The 10211-nt window shown below is 38.4% G+C and overlaps 1 pseudogene; it reads right to left on the reverse strand.

The window, feature by feature from the left end:
* Positions 1-1604: 1604 nt before the first annotated feature.
* On the reverse strand, positions 1605-3025 carry LOC110193316 (YTH domain-containing family protein 1 pseudogene; annotated as a pseudogene).
* Between the last annotated feature and the right edge of the window lie 7186 nt (positions 3026-10211).

Here is a 10211-nt window from a genome sequence, read left to right on the forward strand (position 1 = left end):
CTAGTCATTTATCATCAACATCATTATCATCATCTATCATCATTGTATTTTATGATCTGTCCATACAGTACTCACAGTTACAAAAACATTCTCTATGAATCTAAAGAAGCTCCTCTACTAGCACTTGCTCCGGAGGATGAAGGAGCATGAAGCACATGACCTGATGCTCCAGTCAAAATCATAGCTTATATTTATGTAGTACCTTAAAGTTTATCCAAATTCACTGTATAATTTAGCTTATTCCGTCCTGACAACAACTCTGTGAGTAGGTACTCCAGGCATTATTAATTATACCTATCTGACAAATGAGGAAACTGAAGCTCAGTGAGGTTCAGTGAATTGCCCTTGGCTTCACAACTAGTGTCAGTGGAAATGTGAGCCTAAGTTTTCTTTACTCCTCATTGTTGTTCGTTCTTCATGACCTACTCTTTGTGATGCTGTTTGGAGTTTTCTTGGCAAAAATACTGAACTGGTTTGCCATTTCCTTCTCCAGTTTATTTTACAGATGAAGAAAGAGGCAAACAGGATTAAATGAGTTGACCAGGTTACATAGGCAGTAAGTGTAGTAAGGCTAGATTTGAACTCAGGTATCCCCTGTGCAGCTAGCTGCCCTCATGATTCCAAGGGCAGCACTAAGTCTACTACATCACATGGTGTCTCTATTATACCTTGATAATATGGTACTTTAATGTGAAAGAACATATAGGAAAAGATTATGTGAAATGTGAAATGCGATAGGTGAAATATTTGTTTGGATGTATGATTAAAGATTAAGAAGTGAAAGATTGTCTAACAGCTTACTGACTCCTCAGAATATTCAAACCGGTACATCATGAACTTTTTTTAAGAAGAGAATCAGAAGGCCCTGGGTATGGAATGTATTGAACAGTAACCAAAGTAAACAAAACAACAACCAAAAAAAACCTCATTAATTTGCTATATTTTAAGAGGACACAATGGGTTATAGGTGCAGTAATCATTTTTTTTTTAATTGGCTACCTCTCTACAAGATCATTGGAAACAGAAAACAAAGTAAAACATGAAAGAAAGTGTAAAGATGAAAAGACATTGTTTGAAATGTCAACAGCTCCCAAAACAGTCTTCACAAGAAAGAGACCAAAGGATCTCTGAAATTGCCCCAGGCAGTAAATACTTAATTTGTGTGCCAAAGAGAAGGATTGGGTTTCCAAGGGCACCACTGGTTTAGAAAACAATCCCATTTGCAAAACATTTTAGAAGTGAATGATGAGAGAGTACAAGCATGTCACCCCTAAAACATTAAAAAGCAATTAAAGAAATATGCCTGCAGAGAATTTGGCATGTGATCCAGTTAAGTCACATCCTTCTGAGCACATTTGTAGGTAAAATTGTCAGTTAGTCGACAAATGCATGTTGAATGGAACAAATTTGCTAATTTTAATGGTGATTGTTTTCATTAGCAATAGTAGAACTATAATGTGACTTCTCAGCCTCAGCATCGGATATGCCATGTGAAGAAGTAGCAGTGAAGCTTAAGAGAGTAAATTTAGCCAGACCTGACCAATCATGAATAGAAGACATTCAAGCAATTAAGATACAAGTTTGAAGCCCTTCAGGATGAGTTCTTAAGATGTCATGGAAAGGAAATATTCCAAAATAATGGAAAAGGGTACCTCCTGTGTGCGACGGGCCTTTGTAGCTGGCTTGTTGTCATTATTCTCCAGTCTGATGTGTCAAAGTTGGTTGCTGGGCACATCCTTGACAAAGATCCACTGGACATCAAATTTCCCCTTCCATTTGTCTTGAGCCCAGACACCAGCACTAGTGTCATAGTCCACAGGTGACTTCATCTCTGCTACTCCACAAAAATGTCCACTACCATAGAGCAGAAAGCACTGTCTAAACATTTGTTTCCATGTTCTGTGCTACACCAAATTTAATGGAATGATGAATATCGTCCTCAGAATAGCTCTTTATAATGAACGCATGTCCATTTTTAAGATTCCAATCAAGTTCTTTAGGATTCTAACTATGGGCAGCTTTCGGTTTTTCAAGGACATGGTGTGATTTTCCACTTGGAACAGAATTAATTCAGACATTTGCAGTAGAGTTGCTATCACTACTGGTTCCTCCAGTTTGTCCAAAAGCTGCCTTTCAGTTTCGAGGGGTCACCCAGCAGTTTGGGGGTGGTTGCTCAGGATTCTGATATTGCGGCTGGGCCAAAGGAGGAGGCTGAGTTGGAATAGGTTGAGCAATCTGTTTTTGTGGCTGTGGGAGAGACTGAGGTCATGGAATCTGTTGGTGAGCAGGAACCTTGCTCACAGGCCCCTTATTATCCCAAGCACCAATGTCCATATTATGTTGTATAGGTGGTGGAGGTAAAGCACCTCCAGTTATAGGTCCACTTTCTGTTTTCACTTTAGGTTGTGGTTTTGCAGGTTTGCTGGCATTACCAAAAAGAGCACCAGTCATTACAACACTGTTAACAGATCCTATCATCTTAGCTGCAGAAGTGGTCACATCTCTACCAGTCTTAAGTCTGACTATTCCCTGCTCAATGCTATTCATTCCAAGTGCTTTATTTAAAGTATCATTATGAAATCCTGTCTGTCCATCAACAATAGTACCACCCAAAGAACTGGGTGGGTAGCTATAATTGTTTCCATAAGCTGAACTTCGAGTTTGTTGTCCTTGGGATCCACTCATTCCCCATGCTGAAAATGCAGGGTTTTCTGGGAAAAAAATTAAACCTGTGTTGACAGATATTGTTTCCCAGACCCCCAGGTTGTCCAAAAACAGCATCATGCATGAAATGATGGTCTCCATTACTAAGCTGTCCATAGGTGATGAGACATGGAATAGGTGGATCACCACTGGTAGACCATGGTGCTTCACTGAGTAAGGAAATCCAATACATGGTGGATAGTAATTGGAAAGGTAAGGATCAGTCATTGAGGGATAGCTATTATTCTGATTTGACTGTCCAGAAAGGTGGGGTTCAAAGTTATTGTCATGCACTGTATCTTTCTGATGCAATGATCCTTTCCTCAAAACAAATGACCAATAAGGCATCAGCCACTACTGACCCAGATGCATTCTTTCTTGTCTGTAGAATATTTTCAAGAACATACTTTATGCCTGCATTGAGGTAATCCTTTATTGAAATGTGAAAAGTAAAAACAAGGCTGTATCATCATAGAAATATAGAGAATATGAGATGTTTATTATTGTTTATTAATTTTGAAATGACATTTGACCCATTGGGAAAAAAAACACAACCTCCTCAAGCAACATATTTGTTTATGTTCATTAAAATTGTGCAAGATGCTTAAGAATTACAGAGTTCAACTTGGATCATAGCTTTAGTGCTGGAAAAGATCCTATGGATCAGAGAGCACAAGCCTTCATTTTACAGTTAAGGATACTGAGGAAGACCCAGATTCAATGACTTTCTCAAGGTCACCCAGCAAGTAAGTGTATACACCTCTGCATGAGACTTGAACTCAACATCTTCCTGACTTCAAGTCCTTGGCAGAAAGTAAGTACTCTATCTATCTATCCATCTATTATCTATCTATCCACGTATGTATGTATGGATGGATGTATTTATCTATCAATCCTAAAGAGACTAAAGAGATAGCTATCTTTGTGACCAGTTCAACAATTGAGGAGGTAGTAGAGTCCCCATCACTAGATGTCTTCCAAAAGAAAGGAGATGGCATTTTCAGAGGGTCTGGAAATTCCCATTCATGCTCAAGTTGAGCTAGAATATCTTTGAATATCTCACTAACTCCAAAATTATGTAATTCTGAGCACTGACATTAAACTAAATTTAAAATTGCATATGTGCTCAAACTAGCTTTCTTACTTTTTCCTAGGCATTATACTCCATCTTTTGTCAACATGCCTTTGCACTGGCTGCCCCACATGGCTGGAATTCCTTCCTTCCTTCTGTTTCCTTTAAAAAGTCCCTCTCTTCCTTTAAGTCACAGCTCAAGCATCATATTTTGCATGATGCCTTTCCTCATCCCTATACGTGTTAGTGCCCTGCCTCCCAAACTGCCTTGTATTTAACTATTTTTTACATATTCATATTTATTGGCTTCACATTTACATAATATATGTATATATATGTGTGTGTGTATATATGTATATATACATATGCATATATATGTACTTATCTTCACAGTGAGATTATGAGCTCATTGTGAGTACAGACTATTTCATTTTTTGTACTTGTATCCCCTGCACCTAGCACACTGGTTGGTACATAGAATGTGCTTAATAAATGCTTAGGAACTGATTGATTGATTGTATAAAAGATGCCCTACGCAGAATCCAAAAGAAAGAAATATTCCTTTATTGCTGATTATGCAGCCATTTTCATTGAAATGAACACAGCAAAGTCCATAGGAAAGAAATAATGAATATGAATTAAATTAGAACATACAATTGACTGAACAGAGCAAGAACTTAGTCCACTGATATAGATATCTTAGTCACTTCAGGTAGACAATAAACTACTCCTAGAATTGAATAAAAGGACATTGTACTAGACCAAATATGAGTATTTGAACTGTGCATCCAATGATCCCAAATTACTTTTTTCCATAAATAATAATATTGACATTTCTATAACATGGTAAGATTTTCCAAGACATGTATGTGCATATATATACACACACGTGTGTGTGCAAACACAGATACATACAACCTAACACATATATGTACATACACTAGTATACAATACATATATACATGCATGTGTACATACCTATATATATGTATATGTGTGTGTGTGTGTATATATGTATATATGTGTATATATATATGCAGGTACATGTAAATGAAATTTGAGCCTCGAAACAACCTTGTGTCTACTGATGAGGAAACTAAGGGTTAGATAAATTAAGTGACTTGTCCAGGATCACACAAACATCAAGTGTTAAAGGTAGGATTTTAAGTTGGATATTTCTATCTCCAAGCCCAACGGGATAACCATTATATTACTTTGCAAAACTCAGCTCTTTAAGTCACCTGGTAAAGCTACATAAGGATACATCAAGAAATGCCATGACCTTAGGGGAATTAAAATTGCAAGTAACCAGTAGGAAAATGGAATGGTTGGGTGAGTGTAAGTGGGTTGCTGCATTTTAGCAACACTTACAGGTCCATGAGACATGAGGTTAAAAAAATCAGATTATATGTGACTAGAAAAGAACATGGATTGGTCATCATGGAGCTAGAATAAGAGACAGCAGCTGGACATTGACACCACAGATACATGGTGCCCTTGATATGTGAAAAGTACTAAAGCAAAACCTTCACTGTGGGTCTTTGGAGGATCTAGGCAAAACACACGGATATAAGTTTCACTGTGTAAAAATGCATGGAGAAATTATAATTCACATCAATGTGGGGCAGTTCCACATACATGAAATACTCTGTCAATATACCAAAGTAATACCAAAAGAAATTTGGAACTATGAAACACACCTTGCTTCTCCCACAAAGAAAGGCAGGGATCAGTGAGGACAGAATGCTACATACACTGTTAAATGTAGTAACTGAATTAGTTATTTTTGCTTACCTGTTTTCATTTGTGTAATAAGTATGCCCTGACCCCACTCTCACAGGGCCATATAGGCTGCATCTTCTCTTCGGGGTTCTTAGGTACCCTGAAAGGGACTTTGGATTCTCTCTTTGATATTGGATGGAGTCCCACGATCTTTGCCTTTCCATTTTAGTGACTCACTGACTAGTACCCTAGTTCTATTTGATCACTTACCACTGAGCGGCTTTTATAAAAGAATATTTGCTTCAAAGATATACCAATAATGAACAAAGAAACAGTCACCCCCAACACTTTGGAAGCATAATTCACCTTCCTGCCCCATAGCACATAGGTCTGCTTGGGATGAGGATTAGGTGTAAAATCTAGCTCGGCACCAACATAGCTTTGGTCTCACCAATCTCATGTCCAGATGTGACATGGTTGCCAAATGAGCTTGCATCTCAGCTACTCCAGGACTGGGTTCCTTAGGGTCACTCCCAAAAGTCTTGCTTTTCTCCTCTAGGCATCAGTGCATGTTGACTGCCACACATGGACTCTGGAATGAGGGGTTGCCCAGACAGGCTCCACTCTCTTTACCCATGAGGCATTGATGATGCATTGGTTGCAAACTCTGTAAAAAAATGATGCTGAGGGGCCTTTTAGACCTTTGGAACTCACAAGCTTACAGGACCCCAGACCCTTCACAGATTTTTGAACTCCTCCATGAGCAGAGAGGTAAAAAGTAGCTGACATCAAAAGGTATTTTTTTTTTAGTACTTCCATAGCCAATGAAGGTGAGCCAGTCAGAACTAGTTACAAAACGTCTGTACATACTCTACAATCTATCACCCCAGGACACTTCTCTTACACATCATCATGATTATTTTGCAAGCAGTTCCCAAGTGTCCTCCATATGGAGAGATGCCATATTCTCCCCGGCATCCTCCACACAGAGATGTCATCTGAGGCACTCTGGGCATGTACCAGACACTCATCACAGTTGTTATGAAAAAGAACTCAATTATAGGTGGGAAAAGGTATGTGGAAAGGACCATGATGATATAAAACAAAAAGCACCATAAAACGTATTTTGTTAAAAAAAAAAAAGGAAGGAAGAATGACAAGCTTTAATGATGCATGTGACGTACATGGCTTGGGTAGGATGGAAAACATTAATGAAGAGGCTTAGCAATTTGTGCTTAATGAAGTAAGGGGAAACCTGTTAGTTAATTTTTAGAGTCTCAATGAGTTCATATTTAATATAATAAAATAAAAAGACACAAAAGAATTCCTCAATTAAGGGGGAGGAGATTTTGGGGGAAAAGCTTCAAATATGAGATTGTAAAAAAAAGACCCTGTGTCAGATGAAAAAGAAGTGGCTAAAAACACACTAATATTTTTAAAATAAATTTGACCCCACAGTAGACAATGTGGTGTTCTGGGTTTGGGCTATGGATAATCATGCTATTCCTGGCCAGATCCAAAGCCTATTATCTACTCAAGTCATTTTAATAGTCATCAAGCTATCCTAAAATAATAAATACTAAAAAAAACTACCCAAAGCCTTAACTGATTTAAAGACAAACAGACACTCCCTAAAGAAGAAGGATTTGTGTTATAAAACTAATTATAAAGCTGCTGAACCAACACTGAGGTGAAGGGGCTGTTCCTTTCTCAAAGGTTCCAGACAAATTTTGCTATAGCCAAATCTTCAACCCACTCTAAAAGGAGCTCCATGCCTTTCTGGAGCTAATAATATAAGGAGTGTGTTCAAGTATTCAGGGATAATTTTAGAATGTGGGAGATATTTTCAGATCTAGGTACACAAGCATTACATGATTAGCTTGTGAGGAACTGTTACTCAAATAAACAAACCCCAACCCTTAGGGTATTATTGGGAGGTGGGGGGGAGAAGGTATTTGGCATATGACATTTAGCTACAAAGCCACCTGTCCTTTTTTTCCCCAATAAAATAGACTTAACAGACTCTTATTTGTGACTTTAAATAGCTATGTTATTATTTAGGGGAAATGTGTTGAATTCTTTGCAAATATTACGTTTCTACCCATCTTGGCTTATTTGCTCACTTAATTTTCTGCTCTTAATGAATATTTTCTTTCCTTTTTAAATTTTGTTAAAAATTTTTATCATGAACTTATCATCAAAAAATACAAATACTTTTACATACAGAGGACATGAGGATTGTAAAGCATACTGTAAGCATAATGCATAATGACATAAGACTTCTTAGTTTAACATCTTCACAAATATACTACTTCATCATTGTGGACATTCCCTCCACTGATGTCCATACCATAGTAGCCAGATCCAGGGCTCATTGAATCTCAGAGTTGGAAGGGAAGACAGAGGTTATCTAGCCACCCCCAGATGATGAAGAATCCTGTCTGCAATTTCCCCAACAAGTAATTGACCACCCACTTCTTTAATCCCTCCAGTGAAGAAGAATGCAGCCCACTGTATTTTGGACATCTCTAACTGCTAAGAACATTTCCCCCTTACGTCAAGCCTAAATCCACCTCTTTACAACTGTCACTCATTGCTCCTAGTCTTATCATTTGGGAACAAAAATATCATGTGCTCCTTTCCCATATAACAGTCCTCTCAATTCTATATTTTTTAACTTAGTATTTTATTTTTCCCCAACTAAGCCTGCTCGACTCTTGAAGAGAATTATTACTGTAGTACCTCCTGTAAGCTACCCTCTACAACTTGTTCTTAGCTTTACAAGTTTGGTTCCCAGAAGGGCAACCACCCTTTTGTTTTGAAAGTACTTCAGGGGCCTTTGTCTCCAATATTAAATCTCATGAGTCAACACCAATGTGCTTCCCATTAACAACGAGCTACTAGATAAAATTAGGTCTCAGAAAGACATTTCCTAGAATGACACAATTGTTACAGTTTATAATTACAAAATAGCCCACTCCCCATAAACCCAGGTCCTACTTCCCACAAATATACACAGAATCCCTGAAAATAGTGAACATAAATTTAGCATTCAGCATTAGTAAGATAAACTTATAGACAATCTGTTATGTCCAAGGAAACTCACAATTCCTGATACTAGCAAGCTTTAAGGTGATTTTTCTCCAGTGGTATCTTCACAAGTCTCCTCTAAGGCACAGCACCTCTTCTGGGTAAGATATTTCGCTAGATATGCAGGATCTCCTTCTTTCTTTTCCATAGTCCAACTCTTGTTTGGCATGCCTAGTTCTCTTGATTTCACAATGAGTCTCTCTCTCTCTCTCTCTCTCTCTCTCTCTCTCTCTCTCTCTCTCTTTCTCTCTCTCTCGCTGCTAACAGAACTCCTACTCTTGGAAACTACTTCCACTCTATCTCTTTGTATCCATATTTGCCTAGAATGTATGTCTTTATTTCCTTCTGAATATACAGTCCCATACTGGCTCTACTTCAAAAAGACATGGCCAGTTGGGTGAATGAGGACAGAGGAATTCCATCCTCTTCTTTTATAGCTGTTGCCTCTATAAGCAGATCCTGGACTTTCCTCTCTCCACTTGCCAATTTCATTTAATGCTTAATTATTCAATAGTCAATTTTTGCTGAGTAATGCCAGATTGGGGTAGCTAGGTGGTGCAGTGGATAGAGCACCAGCCCTGGAGTCAGAAGAACCTGAGTTCAAATCAGATCTCAGACAAACTACTAGCTGTGTGACCCTCGGCAAATCACTTAACACTGCTTGCCTCAGTTTCTTCACTGGCAAAATGAGCTGGAGAAGGCAATGGCCAACCACTCCAGTATCTTTGCCAAGAAAGCTCCAGACGAGTTCGTGGAGAGTTGGACACGACTGAAATGACTCAATAACAACAACAACAATGTGAGCTTACGGTAAGAGGAAAAGAGGAAGCCATGGAAGAATGAGTTTACTTGTAACACACGAGGACTCCAAATGGGACCATGCATGGAGAAATGGAAGAGATTTGTGGAGCCATCTAGTTTAATTCCCTCGTTCTACAGCTGAGGAAACTATGGATCAGGGAAAACAATTTCAAGGTCACACCGATAGTAAGGGTCAGAAGCAGGATTTGAACCTAGATCCTTTGCTTCTGAACCATTATTCTTTATATTAACAATGTCACACCAATATATGGGATTACAATGAGCCTATGTCATATAATAATCTTGTTCATGTTCTACTCCAATGCCTTGGCATAAATGAACTGACACTGACTTTGGAGGAAAGGAGAGAACAAACTTTTTTTTTAAGTGTCTACTATGTACCAGGAAATGTGGAAAACACTTTACAAATAGCGTTTCATTTGATGTATGCAAGAACCTTGGGAAGTAGTACTATTATGATTTCCATTTCATAGTCGAGGAAATTGAGGCAGACCAAGGTTAAGTGACATGTTCAGGGTCACACAGCTAGCAAATGTCTGGAACTCAGGTGTTTCTGAGTCCAGGACCTGTGTTCCATGCACTATGCCACCTAAACATAACTAAACTGCTTGAACTGCCTGAATGTATAAACTAACATTTGAAATGTCTATGCTGGTGAAGCACAAATTCTAGAAGATGCTACCACACAGAACAAATTCTGAATACAGGACAGATTCTACATCTGTTGTCCAAAAAACATTGCAGTCAAAGTTGGCAAGGTTTATTACTGGAGAGCTGGTCACTGGGAGATGATTTTCTTCTC

The sequence above is a fragment of the Phascolarctos cinereus genome, unplaced genomic scaffold, assembly GCF_003287225.1.
Source record: "Phascolarctos cinereus isolate Bilbo 61053 unplaced genomic scaffold, phaCin_HiC Scaffold_4;HRSCAF=312, whole genome shotgun sequence".
Lineage (NCBI taxonomy): Eukaryota > Metazoa > Chordata > Mammalia > Diprotodontia > Phascolarctidae > Phascolarctos > Phascolarctos cinereus.